Source organism: Callithrix jacchus, chromosome 3 (genome assembly GCF_049354715.1).
Source record: "Callithrix jacchus isolate 240 chromosome 3, calJac240_pri, whole genome shotgun sequence".
NCBI classification, from domain to species: domain Eukaryota; kingdom Metazoa; phylum Chordata; class Mammalia; order Primates; family Cebidae; genus Callithrix; species Callithrix jacchus.
The window spans coordinates 110,946,980-110,974,516 of record NC_133504.1 but is presented as its reverse complement, the minus strand read 5'-3'; the positions used below and the strand labels follow the sequence as shown (position 1 = coordinate 110,974,516).

The following is a 27,537-nucleotide window of genomic DNA, read 5'->3' as shown; positions in this document are numbered from 1 at the left end:
AATAACTCTCTATTCTCCTCTTACAAATTAGCCTTATACTTGGCAGATATCTATTCCTAAAAAGTTTCTAAATGAATCACATCTTTCCATCTTAAAATCAGATAAATGTTTTATTTGCTATACCATCAGCTGCAATGCAATTCAATAAATATGTTTAGTGTGTTACCCACTCAAGACTTGATTTGTTTCTTAATTCTTGAAATAACATTATGAAACTCCTTGACTCTACAAATACCTAGTTGATTGCTTGAAGTCACCTAGTTGCTTGTTAAATAAGAGCAAAACTCAGTGTAGACCTCTAAAAGTACTGGCTTGGCTAGCCACATCATCTGAGGAATTGTCATTGCCTTGATTAATAACTGTCCATGTTGGTGGCCAGTACATTTTCTGCTACTTTTTATATCACCAAATATTTCTTAGGAAAATAACTCAAGAGGAAGTAATGTTATTCCAGCTGATAAATTAATCCTGGAGCACTTAGCATTCTTTTAAATTCATGAAACCTCTTTATCATATAAAATAAGACTTAAAAATCTTATTCGGTCTCAAGATAAAAAAATAATTTTATGTGCTATACACAGCAAGATTCATGTTTAAGATTTCTTTAAAACTATTAGTCTTTTTAAAAAATTATTTAAATACCCTTACTACCCTAATGAGGGACATTATAAAAATTTTTATATCTTCATCTACATTTTACAACCTTTTTTTTGAGACAGAGTTTCGCTCTTGTTACCCAGGCTGGAGTGCAATGGTGCGATCTCGGCTCACTGCAACCTCTGCTTCCTGGGTTCAGGCAATTCTCCTGCCTCAGCCTTCTGAGTAGCTGGGATTACAGGCATACACCACCGTGCCCAGCTAATTTTTTTTATTTTTAGTAGAGATGGGGTTTCACCATGTTGACCAGGATGTCTTGACCTCATGATCCACCCGCCTTGGGCTCCCAAAGTTCTGGGATTACAAGTGTGAGCCACCGCGCCCGGCCCTACAACCTTTTTATACTACATGAAAATATTTTAAAAGATCTCTATGATGTCTGTAAATAAGATTCTGTACCATTATAATCTGTAGATTAAGCCAATACTTTATATACACACCTTATTTGTATATGTTCATATCATCTCTCACATCATCTGAATGAACACTCACAATGATTCCAATGATAAGGTACTATTTGGATATTGTGTGCTAGGCACTCTTAAGAAATTGACACATAGTATATTATTTATCTTTACAGTTCTGTTGAGGTACATACAATTCTGTGAAGTAAATGCTATTATTCTTATTTTACAGATGAGAAAACTGAGGCTTAGAGAGGCTTCATGAGTGGCAGTGGAGCACACACTTGAATCCAAGTCTGTCCTACTCCAGTCAATTATCATAACTATAACTTCTCATATCAGTAGCGTCTTTTAACATGAGCAATCTCAAGGCGAGGAAAAAAATCGCCTCAATTTCCATAGAAAAGATGAAAGAGACCTTGATGGTCTAATTTGGCATCTAAATTTATGAGGTTTTTAATGAACTATTAAAACAGTTCTTGTAATGATATGTTTTCCTTTTAGCTTTTTTTTTCAAGGTCTTCCTTTACTAACTTGTTGCTTTTGGTCTTCACAGTGCTGAGTTTCTGTAAAACTATTGACTAAAGTAAAGATAATGAAGTACTCTCTTGAAAGTCTTTTAACAGTGTTGAGATGCTCATCACAGCATTATTTGTAGTAATGTAGATTTGGAAACAATATAAATAGCTTAGAGAAGAGGAATGAATTATTCTAAATCCTTACAATAGAATTTTGTGGTCACCAAAACTTAGATTGAAAAGGAGCTTTTGTAACTTTGAAATATAATGTTAAATAAATAAAAGGTAAAACCTGGCAACCAAAGCATGATTATAACTGTAGTTTTTGTATTGCTTTATTTTTTAATAAAAACTCTCATTTTAAAGAGGCCAGAAAAAAACCGGTAGGGTACGTTATAAAGATTTTTATAGGCAGAACCAACCTATTTTAGGAGTAGAAAGATTAGATTGTGAAGAATTCATTATGTATAGAATCTGTTAAGTTGAGAAATAAATTATGATATTTTGCCTGAAGATTTTTTCTTCTAAATATGGAGGAGGCTTACTGATTATTCTAGCCAATTTTTGGAAGATTTACTTGAGGCTGGACTGCTGCTTACAAAGATGATTAGGTAATAATAATAATAGCATGCTTATAAAATGTACTGTTTAATAAAAGTTTAATTCCTCAAAACAACCTTATGGGAAATATTAATGTTATCTTCTTCTTTATAGATAATGGAAACTGAGATGCACTTAGATTAATTAATCTGCCCAAATATAGATGGTAAGTGGGAAAGCCAGCATTTTGCATCTAGGCATTCTGGTTCTGAAGCCTGTGTGCCTAAACACTACACACTAGATATTTTAATAATGAAAATCATTTATAACTTTTAGTTCAGAGTTGGAAATAATTATTTTATTAAGGTATGGCCATTGAGAATAGCTTATGACCAACTCTTCATTACATACTTAGTATGTTTAAAAATCATCTTTTGGTTTGGTTGATGGCAGTTATTTACAGAACCCTAAACTGTTGGTGACTGCTAACAACGTTTCTTTTCTTCTCCTTTGAATCAACTCTTTCAGTAGGGCTGGATGCTTTGTATGTGGTGATATAAAAAGTGTCTGAGGAGAACTACAAAAGTTTTTGAATTTTAGTTTATCACATAATTTTAGAATTCATTCACAATTGATTGACATTTGTTCTTAGTTGGAGAAGTGGACTTCATATCCTAGAGTTCTTTGAGACATAAAATCACTATTAATTCTTTCCCTCAACTGGCTGTCTTCACATCTATTTTTTTCTTAAGACTTATGTACCATTATCCATATGCAAATAGTTTAGATGATCATGTAGCTCTTTTATTAAGTAAATAGTTTTGTTGTTCTCTGAAAAGGATGAGTTGTGCAGACTTCAGTTATAGCAGATAGTTTGTTTTATTATTAAGTATCTTATTTTATAGAATAGGTAAAACTTGTATTTATACAAAGTTGAAAATGTACAAAGATTGAAAAGTAATTCATCTTTCTACTCTCTCCAAGTCCCCTTCCTGGGGTGTTTTTCTGTATCCTTCATTTTCAGTAAAGTCATCAAAGCCAGGAAGAAACAATTAATGTTGTACTAAACTGGTATTTTAGTCTTCCTCAGTGTGAAACTTTAGTATGATAAACAGCTCTTGGCTTTTGAAAAGAATTTACACAAAGTATTCACCTTTTATGTGTTAAATAGCATAACTTTATTTTTCTGCATTCCCCCTGCTTGGATTACCTCAAACATTTCACACTTTTGACCTGTTAATCCCTTTCTTTTGTTAGCACTTAAATATCAGTTAGTAGGGAGAGATATCCAAGATGGCCGTCTAGCAGCAGCTCAGGGTTGCAGCTCCCAGTGAAGGTACAGGGAGTGAATGGACACCAGACTTCCAGAAGAATTTTTGTTGCTTACGTACCAGGAGATTCCCGGTGGAGGAGCCCCACAGGTCACCAGCACAACTCTTTTGGCCGGCGTGGCTGTTTTACTGGCGTCGCGACGCAGCGTTTCTCAGTGTAGAGTATATGGGACTGGGTGCCCTTTTAGTTGGCGTTTGGAGCTCTGAGAAGGCAGAGTCACCTATTCAGCTGGTTGGGAGGGGGACTGAAGCCAGGAGCCAGACCAGGAGATTCCCGGGCAGAAAAGTGCCGTGAATCTCAGTGCCACTGTTTCAGCCGGCACGGTCACCGCATGGGAAACTGCATAGATCCCAGTGCCTTTTCAGCTGGCAACTGGGGCACCTGGGAAAGAATCGACCATTCAATTAGGAAAAGGAAAAAAGGGGGCTCCGAGGCGGGGAGCCAGGTGATTGGGCTTCGCTGGTCCCCCCACACAAAAAAACAGCAATTGGAAACGCTGATGGTCGAGAGTTTTACAGTAAGCACAGCTGAACCGGGGAAGGTCCAGCTCTGTGAGGGAGGGGTGTCCGCCAAAGGAAAACAAAGAAACAGAAATAACATGACCACCAACAAACTGGACATCCACTCAGAGATCCAATCTGAAAGTCAGCAGTTACAAAGACGACAGGTGGATAAATCCACAAAGATGGGAAGAAACCAGCACAAAAAGGCTGAAAACATCCAAAATCAGAATGCCTCTCCTCCTTCAGGGGATCATAGCTCCTCATCAGCAAGGGAACAAGGCCTGATGGAGAATGAGTGTGATGAATTGTCAGAATCAGGCTTCAGAAGGTGGATAATAAGAAACTTCTGTGAGCTAAAAGAACATATTCTAACCCAATGCAAAGAAACTAAGAACCTTGAAAAAAGGTTTGATGAAATGCTGACAAGAATAGACAATTTAGAGAGGAATATAAGTGAATTAATGGAGCTGAAAAACACAACACGAGAACTTCACGAAGTATGCACAAGTTTTAACAGTCGAATTAATCAAGCAGAAGAAAGGATATCAGAGGTCGAAGACCAACTCAATGAAATAAAATGAGAAGACAAGATTAGAGGAAAAAAGGATAAAAAGGAATGAAAAAAGTCTTCAAGAAATATGGGACTACATGAAAAGACTTAATCTATGTTTGATAGGTGTACCTGAATGTGACAAAGAGAATGAATCCAAGCTGGAAAATACTCTTCAGGATACTATTCAGGAAAACTTTTCCAACCTAGCGAGGCAGGACAATATTCAACTCCAGGTAATACAGAGAACACCACAAAAATATTCCTCAAGAAGAGCAACCCCAAGGCACATAATCTTCAGATTCACCAGGGTTGAAATGAAGGAGAAAATGCTAAGGGCAGCCAGAGAGAAAGGTCAGGTTACCCATAAAGGGAAGCCTATCAGACTCGCAGCAGATCTCTCAGCAGAAACCCTACAAACTAGAAGAGAGTGGGGGCCAATATTCAACATTCTTAAAGAAAAGAACTTTCAACCTAGAATTTCATATCCAGCCAAACTAAGCTTCACAAGTGAAGGAAAAATAAAATCTTTTGTGAACAAGCAAGTTCTTAGAGATTTCATCACCACCAGGCCTGCTTTACAAGAGCTTCTGAAAGAAGCACTACACATAGAAAGGAACAACCAGCATCAGCCTTTCCAAAAATATACCAAAAAGTAAAAAGCATCAATATAATGAAGAATTTATATCAACTAATGGGCAAAACAGCCAGCTAGCATCGAATGGCAGTATTAAACTCACATATATTATTATTAATCCTAAATTTAAATCAACTAAATCCCCCAATCAAAAGACACAGACAGGCAAATTGGATAAAAAGCCAAAACCCATCGGTATGCTGCATCCAGACCCATTTCACATGCAGGGATACACAAAGACTCAAAGGGATGGAGGAAGATTTACCATCCAAATGGAGAGCACAGATAAATAAATAAATAAATAAAAAGCAGGAGTTGCAATTCTCGCCTCTGATAAAATAGACTTTAAAGCAACAAAGATCAAAAGAGGCAAAGAAGGACATTACATAATGGTAAAAGGATCAATGCAACAAGAAGAGCTAACAATCCTAAATATATACTCACCCAATACAGGAGCACCCAGATACATAAGACACGTTCTTAATGACTTATAAAGAGACTTAGATTCCCACACAATAATAGTGGTAGACTTTAACATCATATTGTCAATATTAGACTGATCAACGAGACAGAAAGTTATCAAGGATATCCAGGACTTGAACTCAGACCTGGAACAAGTAAACTTAATAAACATTTATAGAACTCTCCACCCCGAATACACAAAACATACATTCTTATCAGTATCACATCACACCTACTCTAAAAGTGACTGCATAATTGTAAGTAAATCACTCCTCAGCAATTGCATAGCATTTCACAGGTTTAAATGAAATATTGGTTGGCTGCTTCTTTGTTATTTTCCTCTCTTATTCCTTCCTGTCTCCATTGCTAAGCACAATTATTGGCATAAAAGAGGTTTTTAAATACCCATTTTTAGACTGCATTCTAGCCTGGGCAATAAAGCAACACTGCCGTTCTCTCTCCCTCTTTCTCTTCCTCTTTCTTTCTCTCCTTCATTTTTTTTTTATTTTTTTCTTTCTTTCTCTTTCTTTCTTTTTCTTTAAAAATAAATACATAAATAAATATCAGTTAGTAGTAAAAGCAAACATGGATGTCTTAGTACTAATTTTTCAGTTTTATTTAAGTTGAAAATTTTCTTTTAATTGAGGTTGACAAATGTTGAATACAACTGAAGTTGGGTTATTTTACAGTTGGAAGGGGAACTTAGATCTATTACAGTTATAGATCATTGGGGTGCAAAGAATCTAGATACATAGAAATTTTTTTAATGTTTGTTTTTTCTAGTTTTCTTTCCTTGATTTAAGTATGAATACTAAGACTAACTATGGAGTTACTCTTATTATGTACCTAAAGTTTAGATATTGTTTTCCTGCATAAATATAGTGCATTGAGAGGAAAAGTATGCCAGAACATAATTTTCTAATAACACCATGAGCTTTTTGCAATTATGCTTCATTGTATGTGTGCCTTTTGAAACATAAGTAGAAGGTGGGGTAGATTTTGGTTTCCAAGTGTGAGTTGTATCTGAATTACCTATAAATTTGTTAAAAATAAATATTTTGGGATGCTTCATGTGGCTCAGGAATCTGTAGTTTAAAAATGTGCCCCAAAGGCAGCTTTCTTACTATTCATAGAAAATAAGAACTCTTTTCGAAGTATCTTTCTAGAAATGTCTCCCCTTTAGAGAAATTAGAAATTTTGGTCATGCTTTTATGCAGTTATTCTCAAAGTCAGATAATGTTAGTTTGTTAGAATATTATTGTATATTGCCTAAATCAAAGTGTCACTAACCTAAATTCCTGCAGGAGCAAAAAAGGGGCCACGACAGTTAAGTGAGGAGGAAAACAATAGTGAGCGATGGAAACTATAGTGAACTAAAGAGCTCAGACTAGATAAAGTGGGCAGCTACTACCCACCATGCGTGATGTCACATCTCCTATTTTTTCCCCCAAATTTTTATATGAAATCTCTCCAATTTGTGAAGTCTTCTAATTTGTAAATGTTGGGCTGCAAATTTACGCTTTTGCAAATATGGTGTAGGCTGTTGTCCTATAGGCCAAACAAAACATGTCAGCAGGCCAAATAAAGCCCGCAGACACCAATGTGGAGTTTATGCCCTAGATTATCTTAACAGCCTTACACTTGCATGAACTTGCCTGTTTTGCTTTGACATTTATAAGGGATAATGGTGATAATAATGATTCCAGCTGTCTGTTTTGATTAATATTTTACCTTAGCATATTAATTAAGTAAATAATTGGATTTTTGTGTAGGAAGAAAGAGCAAAAGACTAGTTTCTAAATTCTATAGACAATGATGTCTTATTGTAAATATGTGACTTGATTTCCATTATTTTTTTGAGAAAAATTTTATTCTGATCCCCTTTCATTCTCAAGTTCTGCTATTCTTCCTTATCCCTACTTTCACATTCAGTATCTCTCTGTTTCTCCCATGAGTGTTATTTTCATTTGCAAGAGTTATAAAAGAAAAATCTTTCTTGTAGAAGCTCTATAGAAGGTCAATCACCTTGTGATTTATTTAGCTGCACAAACTTGCAGACATTCTTCCTCATAGCATTAAAATTCCTTAATTTAGTCTTAACATTACTTCTGTTAAATTTGCTTTTTAAGCAGAATGGATTGCCATTAAGGCAGTTAGTGAAAAGACCCACAGAAACAATCTAGAGAGGTGATCTCATAACTATGTAAGATTTGACCCCACTCCATCAGGGATGATTGAACTGAGATGCCATTTACAGCAGTTCAATACAGAGAAATAAGCACAATAAGTTAGTGAAACTTGTAGCCAAGATGGTATAACAAGGATAAGATTTACCCTCCTGCCTGCAGAAATCTAAAATAAAGATAAAATATGCAAAACCACAATTTTCAGGACACTGTACATCAGTTAATAAAGAACAGGGATCCTTGAAAGATGGAAACAAGTTAAGTATTTACTTGTATTACTACCCCTACTTACCACCTTGGGAGAGTTTCTAGGCTGTTCAGGAGATGAAGCTGAAAGTCTGAGGAGACCAAGGCAGTTAGCGTTAACAGGACAGAGTACTGGAGAAGTGAGAACTGCAGAGAAAAAAACCCTAGAGATCTATACAGATGGTCCCTTTTGAGTATTCAGCTGAGTATTCAATATTACATGCATGTCGGGAAACGACCAGGCCTGACAAGAAACCACACGAAAGGATTCAAGGAAACAGTACTTGTGCTCACACAGGGCTAGGAATAATGCCTGTTCCCACAAACGGAGCTATAAATGCTCAAGATTTATGAAGCACTGGGTAGAGCACACAGAAGAATCTTGCCCAGTAGTAAGGAACAATTAGCCCTAGACTGAGTACTGCTCTGGACAAATCCAACAGATCTTAAAAATAAGGCCTGAAAAGATCAAACTTAGAAGTTTTCAGATAATTTAATTTCAAACCTGAGCAAAACTAAAAAATATTTACGAATATTTGGCACCCAACAAGATAAAATCTATGGTATATAGATAGCATCCAGTAATTTTCAGGCACACAAACAGGAAAATCTGATCTATAATTAGAAGATAAATCAATAATCATAACTGTCTCAAAACTGACACAGAGGTTAGAATTAGCAGAAGTTTGAGACCAGCCTGGCCAACATGGTAAAACCCATCTCTACCAAAAGTACAAGAATTAGCCAGGCACGGTGGTGGTCACCTGTAATCTTAGCTACTTGGGAGGCTGAGGCACAAGAATTGCTTGAACCCAGGAGGTGGAGGTTACAGTGAGCTGAGGAGCTGAGATTGTGCCACTACACTCCAGCCTGGGTGACACAATGAGACTCTGTCTCAAAAAAAAAAAAAAAATACTACAGTCTGGATAACTTATTTATTTTTATTTTTTTACATGCAGATCAAGTAGTTTATAAACAACAGATTTATTTGGCTCATGATTTTGGAGGATGGAAAATGCAAGATCAAGGAGCTGAATCTGAAGAGGGTCTTCTTGCTGTGCAATAACATGGCAAAAGGCAAGCAAGTACATGGGACAGGGAGAGAAAATTGGGTTGAACTTATCCTTTTTACTAGAAATAAGTTCCCACTATCAATGATAACACCTCTTCCCACAATAATGGCATTAATCCATTCATGAGGTCAGAGCCCTCATGATCTAATCACCTCTTAAAGGCCCAATTTCTCAACACTCAACACTGTCATAATGGCAACCAAATTTGAACAGTATTGGAGTGGATATTCAACCATAGCAACCATGAAACAAGTTTTAATAAAAATATTCATTTGATACAAAGCATCTCTGGGAAATACCCAGCTATTTGGAAACTAAGTAACGCTTGTTTAAATAACCTATAGCTCAAATAGGAAAACAAAGAGGACATAAGAATGTATTATATATGTGATACAAATGAAAATGCAGTATATCAAAACGTGTAGAATGTGATCTCCTAAAATAAGACTTAGAAGAAAATTTATAGTACCCATATTAATGACCTTAGCTATTACCTATAAAAAGAAGCAAAGTAATAGTAGAAGAAAAGTAAACAGAAGAATGGAAAGCATAAAAATCAAAGAATAAGAAGAGAAATCAGCAAAATAAAAAACAGAAAAAAATGATAAAATTAATGAAATCCACAGCTGGATCTTTGAGAAGTTCAATTAAATTGATAAACCTCTTCTAACCTGATTGATCAGAAAACACAAATTTTACCAATATCAGGAATGAAGGAGGTGATATCATTTCATATTCTATACTTATTAAAAGAGTAAAAGGGAATATTATCAGTGACTTTATGTCAATAAACTTGACAACTTAGATGAATTGGAAAATGTGCTGAATAATCTACTGAAATATAGATTTCAGTGAAGCAGACCCAGATACAACTGCAATAAGAAGTTGAAAATTCTGGTTATACTCAGGTATTTATATATGCTGATCTCAGTAGTTGACAGAACAAATAGAAAGTCAGTTGGATAATACTCTCCAACCTTAGATAATACTATTTAAAGAGATGTTATAAAATGAAACATCTTCTAAGCATGTTTTTTTTAATATTCTTTTTTGAGAAAAATATTAACTTTTTTTTTTTGAGACGGAGTCTCATTCTGTCACCCAGCCTGGAGTGCAGCGGTGTGATCTTGGCTCACTGCAATCTCTGCCTCAGAGGTTCAAGCAATTCTCCTGCCTCAGACTCTCAAGTAGCTGGGACTACAGGCATGTTCCACCAGGCCTGGCTAATTTTTTTTGTATTTTCAGTAGAGATGGGTTTTCATCATGTTGACCAGGCTGGTTTCAAACTCCTGACCTCAGGTGATCAGCCCACTTTGGCCTCCCAAAGTGCAGAGATTACAGGCATAAGCCACCGTGCCTGGCTAGAAAATCTAAAAAATTTTTAAAAGAGTAATGCCATCAAATGACCTTAATTTTACTTTAATATAATCAATTTTTAAGAAAGTATTTATAAGGATTCTTTTCATTGCAAATGATAAAATATTTTAAAATGTTGAACATAAGTCTAGAAGAAGGAAGTTCAAGTTTGTTCAGTCACTCAGTCATGCATTTCACAAGATCCCTAGCTTGTTCTTTCCTGCTTTTCTTTTGTCTTACTATTGTTCTGAATATTATTTAGAATTCTTAAGGTTTATCTTCTGGTCGTTGCAATAAATGTGGTTGCCATAGTTATAAGTATTGCCTCTGGACACACCCCACTGATAGCGTCAAGGGTCCCTGAGACCATGCTCAAGTTTTATGATTTGCTGAAAGGACTCAGCACAACAGATTTATTTAAATAGAAGGATACAAGGCAAAATCAGCAAAGAAAAAGGCAATGGGATGATATCTGAAGGAAAACAGGCACAAACTTAACAAGTGTCCTCTGCCAGTGGAGTCACACAGGATGCACTTCATTCTCTTAGCAATGAGTTGTGACAACACATGTAAAATGTTGTCTACCAGGGAATCTCTTTGGAGCCTCAGTACTCAAGGATTTTATTGGAGGCTGATCATGTGGGTACCCTCTGCTGCGCACTTACCAAAATTCCCATAAGGAAAGCAGGTATTCAGTATAAACCACATTGTTTGCACAAACGATTTAGATACACAGTGTGCCACTTTTAAGAGTTTGGGCAGTAATGAGAACCCTCCTGAAATCAAAGTTCTCAGATGCCAGCCAAAGGTTAACTTTGCAAGCAGGCCGCTATGTTAATTATTTTTTGCATAGCTAGACAAAGAATAAAGACATTTCTCCTTACGTATTTTTTTGTTAGGAAGGAAAATCTTTCCTGGTTTCTCTTTCATTACGGTCTGTCTCACTACCACGAGCTAGGATGGGTTGCTTATAGCCTTACTGCAGTGAGACTGGGAAGTTGAATACCTAGAATTTCTGGCTTCTGTATTGGAAGACAGACTCTGCCAATAAGGAGGCAGGGCAGTGGAAATGGAAGAATAATATGTGTTAGGATTTGAGTATTTTTCTAACTTATAATTGTCAATCCTATTGTTTTTAAGGGCAAGGGGCTCAGGCATACATGACTAGGAAAAACAAGCACCATGACCATTTAGTTTTTATATAAAACATGATAGAATTTATTAGCAAATTTTTCACTATTTAGGGTAGCTTTTGTAGTAATATCAAGACAGATTTGTAGACATTGTTTAAGACAAAATCTTTGTCAGCAAACTGAACATAAAAACAACCCCAAATTACCCTCGTTCTTAAACAGAACAAAATAACCCCACTCTAAATTACTTTGATTTATTAGTTTAAGTAAATTGTTTTCACTAAAACTATAATATTGCAATTTTATTTTCATACAAGAGATTTTGTCAACACTATTGTATGGTTGATTTTACAAACTGATAAGATACTATTCTTCAAAAATGATAATTTTTTTTTTTTTAATATGAGAAGTTTAACCATTTCTCAGTAAAGCTGTTATTTCTTGGTTTGACTTTTTAAAATTTTCTTTACTTCTGACAGAATACTTTTGACATGGTCAATTAAACAAATAGCCAATTCATGCCAAAAACCAGTTGGAATTATCAGATAAATGTAAATGGATTTTTACAGTGAAACAAAACCATCAAGATATATTTCCTGATATGAAGATGATGTTGTCTTGCCATGGATTAAAAAACAATCTTATAATGCAAAATATAAAGCTTACTCCTCAAAAATCTCAATACTAAAGGAATGCTACCAATTCCAGTAAGATATTATTGATTTTGGAAATGACCTCTAACATTAGACTGCTAAGATGTAGAATTAGGTTTAAGAAAGCTGAAATGCCCTTCATAAACCTCAGAGCTAAAAACTGTACTTGGTTTTTGAATTAAGGAAAAAACCTGGTTGTGTTATAATTGTACTGATTGCCTAAGATGTAATTACTAATTGAACTAAGGGATTGTCATCCAGATTCTGATTATTAACTGACAAGTTTGAATCTGCCACTGAACTACCTGTCTAGTCCTAGCATATATTATAGTACACAATTTGTTTTTAGCAGATTTTTTGAGTTCCTAGGAATTAATGGACCTATTAGTTATAGGTTTTAAGAGTGACTCACGGTCTACTGATTGGAACTAAGAATTTATCATGTTTTGTTAGTCCAAGTGAAATTTTAGAAGACATATGCTATTGAAATAATTTTGTTTTCTGTTAAACAAATATTTTTAAGAATGACTTTCTAAAAATGCAAATACAGAAATTACATAGTGACTATGCTAATAAAACCTGACAAGTCATGTTTAAGTTGAACCATAAAAACGGTCAAATATTGTTAGTTTCATATGGTTCAATCTGATATTTCTATGAGTGTATTTCTACAAGCATAGTACATAGTGTTCTTAATTATTCAGTAGAATATTTGTGTGTTAACTCTGTTTTGATCCTCATTTTCATTCCCCACTGTCTGTCAACCTCGAAATTTATTACTTATAATAAGCAGGAAGCAACTTGTTAGAAAATAACATATATTAATTTGAATTCATTATAGCATTTTACACAGAATATACTGTTAGACTTGGAAAACATGTTAGAGGTACTCTCAGGCCACCTCAGTCTTCAACTAATACAGGAAAATCTCTATGACATCTTCTCCAGATGGTTATTTCCCTCTGCGTAACCACTTAAGGACATTATCTCAAGAGTTTTTCTATATTATTAGAAGGTACATATACAATACTGAAAACTACCCAATTTTAACTCACTGGCCTCAGTTCTGCATTCTGTTAGAAATCCCATAAAAAGACTACTTCTTCCAGATGGCAAATGTTTTAACATTGTAAGATAGACATCATATCTCCTACTCTCTTCTCTAAGAGAAACAGTTCCAGCTATTTCCAAGTCATAGGCTCAAAACTTAGGATTTAAAGAACTTTAAGGATTATTCCAGCAGCAATCTGATTTACAGGATCTAAGCTACTTTCAGTTTGAATTCCCTACATTGTCTGATGCAGTGCCTTGTAAATAATGAGCACTGAATAAATATTTGTTATGTGCCTGTAAGACTGAGAGAGGGTAAATGAGATTTGAGTTTATTGTCATTTAATAAATATTTGTTGAGAATCTGTTGTGTACTGGAAGTTGTTCAAGACATTTGTGGATACACCAGTTAACAAAAGAGACAGAATCTCTGTCCTTATGAGTTTTACATTTTGTTGTGAAATACATTCAACAAAGATTAATTCTGTAATATCAAGTATTGTAAATTACATGAAGTGTCATGTAATTGGATAATGGTATGAGAGAGTGAGGGAGTGGATGATGCTGGTATTTTAGATTGAGGTGGTCGAGGAAGGCCTCACAGATACGCTACCTCATAGAGATGAGTTAACAATTGATTAATGACCTGAATGAAGTGAGGCAGCTCAGACATGTGAATATTTGAGACAGGAGTTGATATAGTTTGGATATTTTTCCCTGCCCAAATCTCATCTTGACATGTACTCCCCAATGTTGGAGGTGGGGCTTGGTTGGGAGGTATTTAAATCATGGGGCAATGTGGGGGTGGGTGGGCAGATTTCTCATGAATGGCTTGGGTCATCCCCTTGGTAATAAGTGAGCTGTTGCTCTGAGTTCATATGAGATCAGGTTGTTTAAAAATATGTGACACCTCCCCAGCCACTCTTTCTCTCCCTTGCTCCTGCTTTCACCATGTGATGTGCCTACTCCCTCTTCTCATTCTAAGCTTCCTGAGATCTCCCTAGAAGCTCCCAACACCATGCTTTCTATAAAGCCTACAGAACCTTTAGCCAATTAAACCCCTTTTATTTATGAATTACCTAACCTCAGATATTTCTTTATAGCAATGCAAGAACCACCTAATACAGGAGTGTTCTAGACAAACACAAGGGCTTAATTAAGAGTCACCAAGACTGGAGTTGAGTGTGTCAACTGAAGAGGAGAGAGTGAATAGTTAAGATGAAATAGTCTGAGGAAAAAATCCTGTAGGGAGCTATGAGCTTGAGTAGGAATTTAAATTTTTATTCTAAGTGTGATGGGAAGCCACGAAGCATTGGAATTACGTGATTAGACCTAATTGAAAAGAGTCACTAGTGAGAATAGATTACAGAGAGACAAGAGAGGAAGCAAAGCGACCTGTTATAACCCTATTGTCATCATTTTCTAGGGCTTTACTATCTAGTATGGTAGCCACAAGTCTCATGTGGCCATTAAAATTTACATTAATTAAAATTAAATAAAAATTAAAAATTCAGTCTGTCTGCTACACTGACCAGATTTCAAGTTACATGTCTACAGTCCACGACTTACAAGGGGTCAACTTGATGATTTTTTTACTTTATGATGGTGTGAAAACAACAAGCATTGAGCTGAAACAGTACTTGGAATTTTGAATTTTGATCTTTTCTTGGGATACTGATATTCAGTAGGACACTCTCTCACAATGCCAATCAGTGGCAGAGAGCCACAGCTCCCAGTCAGCCACACAATCACGGGGGTAAACAGCAGACAGTGGTACCCTATAGTGTACTGTATTCAATAAATTACCTGAGATATTTAACACTTTATTATAAAAGAAGCTTTGTGTTCTATATAACTATAGGCTAATGTAAGTGTTCTGAGCATGTTAGGCTAGGCTAAGCTATGGTGTTCAGAAGGTTAGGTGCATTAATCAGGAGTAGAAAAAGGTTTGATCCTAGAGAAAATAAATGGAAGAGTAAACCCAAATATTTTCTCAAATCACAGATGAAACATAATAAATCTACGTATATTCCAGTAATTACAATTTCAACTTAATATTCAGAAATTATCAAAAATTCTACTAAAATTGCTCCATTCTAAAAATGATTTTGATATTACCAGATTCCACTTTGAAATATTTTACACATTTCAGTTTTTTAAAAATCTAATTTTTATATCTAAGCAGTGACATGAGATTTTATACTGAATCTTTCCAAATCTTGAGGCCTTTCTAGAAGTGAAAAAGGGGGTGGAGGAGGGAAGAGTCCAAATTTTAACTCCTATCACCATAACACATTTCTGTATTTCTAAATGTTTTCTCTAACATCTCTGATTATTACATCTGGGTTAAGGTGGAGCTTCTTTAAGAGTCGTATTATGGTAAGAGAGGTCATTTCCGCAGCTGCGTTTCAGAAAATAAAATCCTGCAATAAGCATGTTACTTTCTTTTTCTTTTGTTTTTTTCCCCAGTACTTGTCTCCATGATGAGGTCATGGAGAGAGTCCCAGTCTGGTGCTAGTTTGTTTGTTTGACTTTCTAATCTCCCTTTTTAATGAATAGAGACATGTCCCAAGCTTGGAGTGTTGCTGCACAGGCAGGCCACACTCTTGTGGCTTGTATTTAATAACATCATTGTGTTCTCATGTTTCATATTGATAGTGACTTTTGTGCTTACCTTTCAGTTATGGAACATGTTACTGGTTTTCCATTTAAGGACATAATGTTGTTTTAAGATTTCCTTTTTAAATAAATAAATTCAAATGTAAAAATGAGACATTTAAAAAAATATTAAGTAAGGGCATTTGGGAATCGTAAGATTGTAAAAGGAAGAAATACATCTTAAAGAAATTTTATTATTAATTTTTATTATTTTTGAGACAAGATCTCACTCTGTTGCCCAGGCTGGAGTGCAGTGACACACTCCCAGTTCACTGCAGCCTTGACTTCCCCAGCTCAAGTAATCCTATCACCATAGCCTCCCAAATAGCTGGGACCTCAGGCACACACCACCATGGCTGGCTAATTTTTGTATTTTTTTGTAGAGATAGGGTTTCACCATGTCGTCCAGGCTGTACTCAAACTCCTGAGCTCGAGCAGTCTGTCCACCCTGGCGTCCTCAAAGTGCTGGGATTACAGGTGTGAGCCACTGCACCTGCAGAAATTTTATTCTTAAGAGAAAGTCAGTGTCTTAGCAAGATGGTTCATTAATGCAGTACACATATGGGTTAACTGTAAAGAGGAAGAGAGCAAGAACATTCTAGGACCTCTTTCTCCAAGTTTCATGACCTAGAGCATCATGTCTAAATAGCCAACATTACTGATATAATGAAACATAAATACTACACTGCAATTAAATTTAATTTTCAAATTATATCACAAAATGTACTTATTTATGTTTTTCTACCAAGTGCTCTTCCCTAATTCAGTGCATCATTATCTCTTTCTAACAGGTCATATTTCAGGCTAGCTAGCTTTACCTCTGGGAATTACAGAAGTGATTTTAGAAATAAATGTCAAATAACTATTACTCCAGCTCTATTTCTCTGTAATTAGCCGAGTGTTTACAACTAATAGACGTAGCTAAAGATTTTTATTATCTTTTTGTTTAGGTATCTGTTGTCGCAAGAAGACTCACTCTGCTCTTTTTCTCTTGAAGCACCCGTTTCTCCCTAAAACAGATTTATCACTTAACTCTCTATCATGTAGGACACATATTACCTCTATTTGGATCTTGTACTTCCAGTTTCTCACTGGCTTAATGACTTCTCTACACTTAGAAGGCACACAAAGCCTGGGCCGGGGTACACATTGGGGATCACACAGCAGGCTGTGAATGTAGACAAAAATCCTTTGTTGTAGGTGTGATCACTTTAACAATTGATGGATCAAAATCTGTTGTATTTGCAATAAGCAATGCATATTTAAAATTTTTTTATCTCCATTTAAAAATTTAGCCCTTGTACATTTAGACTTTACCATATAAATTTGGTATGAGAGTTCTACTCTCAAGTTCCTAGAATTATGGCAAAATGCTCTCAAAGATAATAGACTTTCTTATATAGTTAACCAGTCTCCTTAGATAGATATTCACAATCTCTTATTTGCTATTTCAAAATCCAAAAATGTCTGAAAGAGCAAAAATGTTTTTTGTAACTCATATGAATCCAAAAATTTACTTGAGATTTTTGGTGGCAAAACCTGACTGAACTGACATGAAGCTATTTACAGTTTTTATTTATCCCACTTAGCATAAATATTCATAGGCTTACTGCAGAAATGTTGATGTGTTAGATTACTAACTGTTGGCCCAGACCTTTGCTGGGAATGTTTCAGAATATACAGTATAAGCACTGCATGACTTTTTTTTTTTTTTAACACAGCTGGTCCAGAGTTTCTCATTAGTAGTGGGGAACCCATGTATAAATAAGAGTATGCATAAGAGATAAAGTGAGGCTAACATATTTTTCTTTCTTTTTTTTCAGTCATTTTCTTCTTTTTCTCTTCCTTTTCCTCCCTCTCTCCTCCTCATCCTCCTTCCTAACAGTAGCAATAACCCAATAATCAATATCAAATGTGTAGGCTTCTGTCCTTAGTAGAGTTTTAATGACTTTAATAAGATCTGTAGTTCATTGTTTAGAATAGAATCCATAACAGACAGAACCTTAAATAAACATTATTCTTTCATAAAACGTCTCTGCTTTGTGTCTCCAAAAGGTCATTTATCATTGCAACCCCTTCATTTGATCATTTTATTTTCTTCCTTCTGAATTCCACATTGAGTAATTACCACAAAAATTAATAAAATTCTATTAAATTTATCTTCACACTGATAGAGTATGGAGAATAAGGTTATTGCCCTTACTTTATGCTCTATGAATCAGTATGAACATTAATTATAAATTTCGCTTTTTATCATTTACTGTAGCTTAGATTTTTCTGCTAATTTAACAGAGGCTAATTCTTAAAAAAAACATACGATAGTTTTGATAAACGTAATTACAGGATATAAGCTTATGCAGCCATCTTTGGTAATAATTAAGTACATAAAGCCCTTTCTAATGTGGGTTAATGAAGCCTAGTAAAACCTTACCTATTTGCTGTGAATTTACCCCATTTGTTTCTGATAATGGGACTCTAGGACTTAAAATGAAACGAAAAAGATTCAACTTTAAAAATATAACCAATAACGAAGGATTTACTGTTTTAGATTAAAAGGGATATACAGTGTATGAACCTTGTTTGGATCCTCATTTCAACAAATAGAATTTAAAAGCCAAACCTATTCTTAGATAATCAGGGCTCTCTAGAAGAAGTGGGTTTGGTGTAAAGTCACTTAGTCTCCTTTTCTTGTTAGTCTTCATCTCTCTGTCCTTGGATGTCTCTTCTGTCTGTGTGTACTACTTTAGTACATTGATCATGAAATTGCAGGGCTTTAAAATACAATCTATATGCTGACTATATCTAAATGTTTATGTCCACCCCATATATTCAGTTATCTACTTAGCATCTTCACTTGAATGTCTAATCAGCATTGCAAACATAACATACAAAATCAAACTCTGAAACTTTCCCTTCAAACTAACTCCTGTCGCAGTCTTCTCTGTCATAGTTAATGGTAACTCCCTCCTGTCAATTTCTTAGGGCAAAGAGCATCAATATCAGCAAATACTTTTGGCCCTTCCTTGAAGATACTTCCACAATCTGATCACTTCCCAACTGTTCCACAGCTACCAGTTTGGGAGCTCAATGTCTCAATGTTTGTATGTTGAGAACTAAGGAAACTGATGGTGTAACTCATTCAGAAGCTGAAAACTTCTGGTCCTGGGGGTCTGCTGGTATAAGTCATGAAGTCTAAAGACGGGCAGGTCTGCAGTTCTGATGTCCAAGGCAGTGGAAGAAAAGTTTGCTCCAGCTCTCAGAGAGAGACCAGTTCACATTTTGTGGGTGTCCTATCCAGGCCCCCGACTAATTGGATGGTGGCTGCCAACATTGAGGAAAGTTTTGTTCCACCCAGTCCACTCAGACTCACATGCTAATCTCTGGAAACTCCCTCACAGACACACCCAAAATAATGCTTTATCAGGTGTATAGGTATTCCTTAATCCAGTCAAGCTGATACCTAAAATTAAATCCAGATGTATACCTTTTGTTAGCTTGGCACTCATGCATCTCCTCAAACCATAATTCATTTCCAAATGAAGACAATAATGAGATAATAGTTTTGCCTAACATGATGCAACCATCCTGTGGTTGTGATTTTTCAGAAATTTAGACTTTAGGGATTTTGATCTTTTGAGATTTTAACATTTGGAATTATGACTTTCAGGATTGTGTCTTTTGGGATTATGATCCAAATGCTTTACTTTCTGCCCAGAAGGTTCTTTACTATATATATGGACATCTCACTCTCTCACCTCCTTTAGATCTTTCCTCAAATGACAAATTCTTAGTGAGGCCTTCCTTGATTGTTTTATTTTAAAATGTCTACTCTCTGACTTTCCTGATATTCCCTAGACCTTCTTCCTGAGTTATTTTTTTCCATCACATGTATTACCATATGATATTCTAGTTGTTGTACTTATTTATTCATTTTCTGTCTTCTGCATAGGACCTGTTATTTTTATCTGGTTTATTCACTGCTGTCTCCTCAGTGCTTAAAAGATTGTCTGGCTCATAGTAAATACTCAATAAATATTTGTTAATTGATTGAATAAAAACCTAGCACCTATCAATGCCTAGCACATAATAGTTGTAATAGATATTTAAATAAATGAAGGAATTAATAATCTAGTTGGTGGATCATCCCATTCTCTTCCAATCTATTTGACTCTCTTCTGGTTTTATTTTCTTTTTTATACTGCCCAGACCCTGTGATCCTTCCCCACAGTAACTCCTGCCACAACTCTCGAATCTCTTGCTGCAGTATCCTCCAAGAAAACCTTTGGCTTCCCTGTTCTTATTTGTTGGTTGCCAAATACAACCAGGAAAAAGCTGAGAATCTGATCTCTGCCTGGAGGGACAGCCAAAAAGAGAATACCCAGGGACTGGTACTCTCATTATAAGATGATATTTGATGCTATAGTACCTGAGCTCTGCAGCTCCAGTAGTCCCTTTGCTTTGTTTAGTTTCCTAGTTTTGTAGACTTGAAAGGGCACCACTCAAAATAGCCCTTTGTTGAATAGTTCATTTGCTAAAATCAAGGATGACCATAGTAAGGAAGTATTTAGCTGATCTCTGAGTAATTAGGAAAGACTGGCATTGATTGCTTCTCTTAGAATTGATTAACACCATAGGAGTTATTGGAATTGAGGGTTAAAGCTTTATCCAAAGGGATGGAGAAAGATTTACCAACCAAATGGAGAGCAAAAATAAATAAATAAATAAAAAGCAGGAGTTGCCATTCTCGCCTCTGATAAAATAGATTTTAAAGCAACAAAGATATAGTGGTGAAAGGATCAATGCAACAAGAAGAGCTAACGATTCTAACACCCAGATACATATGACCTTTAAAAAGACTTAGACTCCCTAGACTCCCACACAATAATAGTGAGAGACTTCAACATCAATGTTAGATAGATCAACGAGACAGAAAATTAATAAGGATATCCAGGACTTGAACTCAGATTCGGAACAAGTAAACTTAATAAACATTTATAGAGCTCTCCACTTTAAATACATAAAATATACATTCTTGTTGGTACCACATCGCACCCACTCATAGGTTTAAATGAAATATGGATTGGCCATTATTAAGCATAATTATTGGCATAAAAGAGGTTTTCAAAACCCATTTTTAGAATAAAGCAACATTCCCGTTCTCTCTACCTCTTTTTCTTCCTCTTTCTTCCTCTCCTTCACTCCTTTTTTTCTTTCCTTCTCGCTTTTCTTTTTTTCAAAAAAAAAGAACACTTCAGCCATTATTTCAGTATTCTTATGTTTTTTGCTTTTTCTTCTCCTAAGTATACACATGTGCCTATGCACACACACATACACTCATGTTCAAAGCCACTGTGCAAATCATAGGGGGAAAAAAGCTTTATCCAAAATCTGGGGACAGTGACATGCCTATAGTTGCAGCTACTTGAGAGGATTGCTTAAGGCCAAGAGTTTGAGGATGCAATGTGCAATGATCATGCCGTGAATAGCCACTGTATTCCAATCTGGTTAACATAGTGAGAACCTGACTCGAAAAAGCTTTATCCAAAGATGCAATGGTTCTTTAACATTATTGTGTGTGGGACTTACCTGGGGAGCTACAGATTCCTGAATACACACTGAAAGAAAGCCATTCTTTGAGGGTATATATCAGAAAATGGGCAGGTGTATGAAGCATGTCATGAGGACTACCTCACTAAGCCAGTGAATGAGGCCATGAGACAAGAAGTCCTCCACCTAACTTATCTCCATCTCTACATATGCTTCTTTCCCTTTGACTTCAGCAGACCAGATTAAGTATTATTGGAAAGGTAATAATCACGTTTTAATCTTTGTCACTCTGCCTGTTGCTTACCTACCTCCTCCTATACCTTGAGACTTTCATGGTCTGACTGGTATTTACCACTTAGCATCATCTCTTGTCTGCTTTTTCCCTTCTCTAGATAATCTACAATATTTGAACACTTCCTACTGTTTCTTGTCTCTGTCTTAATATAGGTTATTTCCTCTACCTGGAAGGCCTTAAGTATAACCTCCTATGTATACCTCCTCCCTCATCCCAACCTCAGAATCATTTCTAAAATCTTTCTTTCTGGTCTAATTAAATTCCCTTTTTTGAATCCCATGGAACTTTGAACCATTATGACATTTAATATAATATATATTGTAATCATTTATTTATCTTCTCACCTACTAGATGTTTTTAGTTGTGTGTGTATATATGTGTTTAATGTCTGGTACCACACATGTTCAATTTTTTATCCCAGACTCATGGTCCTGAAGTCTAAAGGCTTGTTGGTAGAATTCAGTCCTTGTGATTGTAGGACCTTTTTCTTTCTGGTTGTTGGCTAAGATCCACCTTTGGCTCCTAGAGGCCACCCTTTGGTCCTTGCCATGTACCCTACTACATAGGCAGTTTGCAACATGAAAGGAATCTTGAGGGCAATCTCAGAATGCTGCTTACCACGCTAATTTAGTTTTTACAGTATAAAGGACAGATACGAATTTTACTTGATCTTTTGTGTTTTATCCATATTTGTTTCCTTTGGTTGCTGTCCATTAGACACATTGTCCATTAGACACACATATCTTATGTAGACTTCAAGTCTACGTATCTTAGGGAGATCAGCAGTATCCTAAAGCAATGATCTTAACATAAGTCTGTGAGTAGGGAGGAAAGTTGATGTAGAAAGACCATACTCAGAATCAAAATTCTGCCATTACATTGTTTTCTCTTGGTACCTTCCAGTTGGTGAAGAGAAAGAACAAATGTGAAATTAGAGATTTTCTCCCTGGTTTTACTTTTCTCCTAAGTTTAAATGATGCAGAGAGGGACTGAAGAATTCTAGAGTTTGAAGCTTTTCTATGAAAGGAGGGAATAGGCATACATGATTTCTATTTAGATAAGTAGTTGACATGAACCAGAGGCCCAGAAAGGCAATTTAGACTTGTGTTTATTTTAGTTTATCTTCTTTCACAAGGAAAGCATAATGGAAAAGTTGACAAATACTAAACATTGCTTCAAGTGCGACAAAAATATTTAGATACACGCTGTTTCCACCTTTTGGCAACATCCAATTAAAACTTCACTGAGCTTTATCCCTTTTTCTTCTTAAAATCCCAATTCTTTCCTAGTTTTTTCTAACTATATTAGGCAATAATATGTCTTTCTCTACTACCTGATCTATAACTACTCCTAAGGGAAAGAAATATTAATGTATTTTTTATTAGGGAGATGAGCCCTTAGTCTACAGCTCTAATAGTGCTTTTATTAGGGAGAGTGCAAAGATATTGGAAACTTTTGCATTGTTGGTGGGGATGTAAAATGGTACAGCTACTATGAAAAACAATATTCCGAATAAATTAAAAATAGAATTACTATATGATTTAGCAATTCCACTTTTGGGTTTACAGTTGACCCTTACATTTTGGGGGAGTCAAAAGTTATATGTGGATTTTCAACTGTGCAGAGGGTCAGTTATCCTAACCCCTGCATTATTCAAGGGTCAACTGTATATCCAAAAGAATTCAAAGCAGGATCTCAAAGAGATATTTACATACCCATGTTCATCACAGCATTATTTATAATAGCCAAGAACTAGAAACAACCCAAATATTCTAAACAGATGAATGGATACAGAAAATGTGGTACATACATATACAGTGAAATAGTTTGAAGCCTTAAAAAAGAAGGAAATCCTGTCACGTGCTACAACATGGATGAACCTTGAGGACATTATGTGAAGCAAAATAAGTTAGTCACAAAAGGATAAATACCAAATGATTCTACTCATATAAAATATCTAAAGTAGTCAATATCATAGAAACAGAAAGGACAAAGTTAGTTACCAAGGGCATGAGGAGGAGAGAGGGGAAATTGGTGTTTAACAGGTATAGAGTTTCAGTTTCACAATGTAAAGTTCCAGAGATCCGTTCAGTAATGATGTGAATATATTTAACACTACTGAACTATACACTTAAAAATGGTTAAAATCATAAATTTAACATTAAGTAATTTTTACCACAATAAAAAAATAGGAAAAGTTAACTTTTAAAAAACAAATGTACATTTGTTATTATTTCTTAAAAAGCAAGTGTTATTTGAAGTTGTGGTTTAGTTTCCTCTGACAAAAAAATCCAGGCAGGTTCGTGGAACAAAGAAAAGGATGGATTTTTCAGCTTTGGTTGAGTTTAGGTTTTTTCTTCTCTTCTTAACAGCTTTAAGGCATGTTTGACATATAATAAACTGTACATATTTAATGTATATAATTTGCTGAGTTTTGACATGTGCATGCACCTATGAGATCATCATCACAATCAAAATAATGGACATATTTACCTTCTCCAAGCATTTCCACATTTCCTAGTGCCCCTTTTTAATCTTTCCCACACGCCTCTCCATAGGGCAATATGTAGGCAACCACTGATCTGCTTTCTGTAACTGTAAATTAGTTTGCATTTTTATAATTTTGTATAAATGTAATCATACAACATGTACGCTTGTTTCTGTCTTGCTTTCTTCATTTAGCATAATTATTTCAAATTTATCTATGTTGTCAAATGTATCAGTAATCATTTTTATTGATGATTAGTATTCCTTTGTGAGGATACACTAAGATTTTTTTATGCATTCACGTGTTGATAGACATTTGCTTGTTTCCAGTTTTTAGCTATTACAAATATAACTGCTATGAGTATATGTGTACAGGTCTTTGTATGGACATATGCTTTAATTTCTTTTGGGTAAGAAGCTTGGAATGGAATAGCTAGGTCATATGTTAAGTGCATATTTAACTTTTTAAGAAACTATATTAACAGTTTTCCAAAGCATAGTATTTTACATTCCCACTAGTGATGTATGAGACTTCCAGTTTCTCTACATTTTTGTCAATACTTAGTATGCTTTGTTGACACATTGTGGTTAATCTTTTTAATTTTAGACATCCTCATAGCTATGTAGCCATATCTCATTGTTTTATTTCCAAAATAACTAATGATGTTGAGAATTGTTTCATGTGCTCATTTACCAGCCATATATCTTCTTTAAGGTCCATTCAAATCTAAAAAACTGGATTGTTTTATTATTATATATTCTGGATATAAATCCTTTATCAGTTATGTGATTTGCAGTATTTTTTCTTAGTTTGTGATTCATTTTTTAACAGTTGTTTTCATATAGCAAAGGTTTTTAATTTTGATGAGTTACAATTTATCAATTTTTTTCTATTCTGAGTCATGCATTTCTTGTCATATCTACAAAAACATTGCCTAACTAAAGTCACCATGATTTTCTCCTAATTTTTTTAATGCCCTTCAAGGTCTTATTGTGCACAGAAAAGTTTATTGTAAATTATTTTTAAATGAATATTCTTATTACATTAAAAACTCTAAAAATCTAGGTTTTAAGATTTTTTTTTTTGACAGTCTTGCTCTTGCCAGGCTAGAGTGGAGTGGTGCCACTACAGCTCACTGCAGTTTCCACCTCCCAGGCTCAAGCAAGCCTCCCATCACAACCTCCCAAGTAGCTGGGACTACAGGCATGCACCACCACATTCAGCTAATTTTTAAAAAAATTATTATTACTTGAAGAGATGAGGTCTTGCTGTATAGCCCAGGCTGGTCTTAAACTCCTGGGCTCAAGTGATCCTCCCACCTTGGCTTCCCAAAGTACTGGGATTACAGGCATAAACCACTGCACCTGGCTATAGTTCTTCAGCTTTTAATGTCACTTTAATTATTTGATTGTATTTAAACATGCAGAAAATTTTAAGAGACCCTTTGATTGAGTGTATAATCCAGTTTTCAAATCTAGTCAGTTCATATTCCATAAACACTTTAAACTGCATTCATACAATTAAAAGCAACTTTTTAAGTATTTCATGTATCTGACTGAAAAAAAACCTTCCCAACCACCCAAATAAGTCTTCTGATGAATGAAGACTTACATAGTAAGACTTAAGTATAGCAAACCTTTAAAAGTCTCCTATGATATTCCAGTGGCATTTTGTTTGTTTTAAAATACGAGCCTCAACTAATTTTCTCATTACACTATTTTGGAATCACCAGGCTAATCTGTTATTCTAACTGACCTATTTCTCTTAGCTAAGATACTATATATGTACAGATTCTTTAATTTTTAAAAATACTAACATATGGGCTCGCATCTCAAACTTTTCTATACTTAATTCTGAATCTTCCTGGATGAAAAGATGCTTATAATTTTGGGGTTGCCTTCTCAACTCACTGTGGTTTTTTCATGACCAATGATGTCCTAAGCCAGGATGTTGAGTGAATCCATGCTCAAAACTAGTGGCATACACAGAGCTTCTATTTTATAGCTGCTTTGTTCTTGAAACAGTGTGTTCCAAAAGCCTTATTTCTTTAGATTCCAGTTAAACATTCCTAATTAATCTGTCTCCAGACAGGTTATTTTATCACTTGATTGGATTTAGTTAATCTGTTTACTTTTTCTTTCTGTTCTCAATCACTCGTATGTGCTTCCTGTGAGTGCCACAATCCTTCAGGATTAAAATGACATCTGTTAGAATCCCTTTGTGGCTTTGTTTCTGTGGGCAGTTTTAAGGTCAGTCAGTAATAGCTGTGTTAGCCAAAAACATAATAATGGTTCTGGCTATGTGATAGAATTAATTTTTCTTATTTGAAATTTTTCCCCCAAATTTTCTAGTTACCATGTAGCACATAACTTTCAAGGGGATAAAAGTAAATGATATGGTTATGTTCATTGAAAAACATAACCTTTGTGATAGTAAAATAATGCCTGTCATATAGCAGTATTCCCGTGTTACCTAGTACTGTGTCTAAAGAAAACAATTGAAGCAATAAGCTTTAAAAATTTTTTGTAACTAATTCTTCCTCATCTATTGGTTGATCTCAAGCTTTTTCCCCTCCACTTTCTTTTTTCTTTTTTGCATTCCTCTTCAGCTTCTGCATTTCCTTCATTCCCTTGTTATCTTTGGAGCTAATTATCGGAGGTTCTATAACAGTAAATAAACATATCTAAGAGAGAAAGATGGTGCTAGTAGGCAATTTATGAACCAATAGCTTTGTTGTTTGTTTTATAGAAAGCTGCTTTAATACTACATTAAATTCTGACATTGAGTGATCACAGTAAGGCAGTTTTAAAAAAATCTTTAATTTCTTATCTAGCAAAGCTGATAAGAACTTTAATTTAAAAATATTAAATCTATTCTGATAGCTTGATGCTAACTTTGAAAAACAAATGTTTTGGAATGCTAAGAATTTCTAACCACAAATGTTCAAAAAGATCCTATATTGACTATACAAAGAAAAGTTTAAATAAAAATTAACAGAGGATTGATATAATTCATACCTGATTCAATCAAGCAACAGAGTTATAATTAGTAATCTTTATAACTAGAAAAAATAATTGCTGAAAAATGTGTAAGAGGTTGCTTTTTACCTTTTCATTTTTTATTTATAGGGAATAATTATATTTTAAAACCGAATTTTTTTTAAAAAGTAAGTAAAAACAGTATCAAGATTTAAAACCTAGTTTGTCTCTTGCACTCTCTATGTATACACATATGTGTGTGTATATATAT

The 27,537-nt window shown here is 35.0% G+C and overlaps 1 protein-coding gene across 14 annotated transcripts in view; it reads left to right on the top strand.

Annotated features, from left to right (window-relative positions):
• PTPN13 (protein tyrosine phosphatase non-receptor type 13) overlaps window positions 1-27,537 on the top strand; it is a 215,805-nt gene that overhangs the window by 12,770 nt on the left and 175,498 nt on the right. The window contains exon 2 of one of the 14 annotated variants that reach the window (XM_035294549.3): window positions 2,294-2,345. The exons of 12 other annotated variants lie outside the window; for them this stretch is intronic. The gene's annotated coding sequence lies outside the window, so the exon portion shown is untranslated. Of the gene's footprint in view, window positions 1-2,293; window positions 2,346-12,285; window positions 12,305-27,537 lie in introns of those variants that run through there. One more of the 14 variants, XM_078366885.1, reaches the window with a different exon arrangement.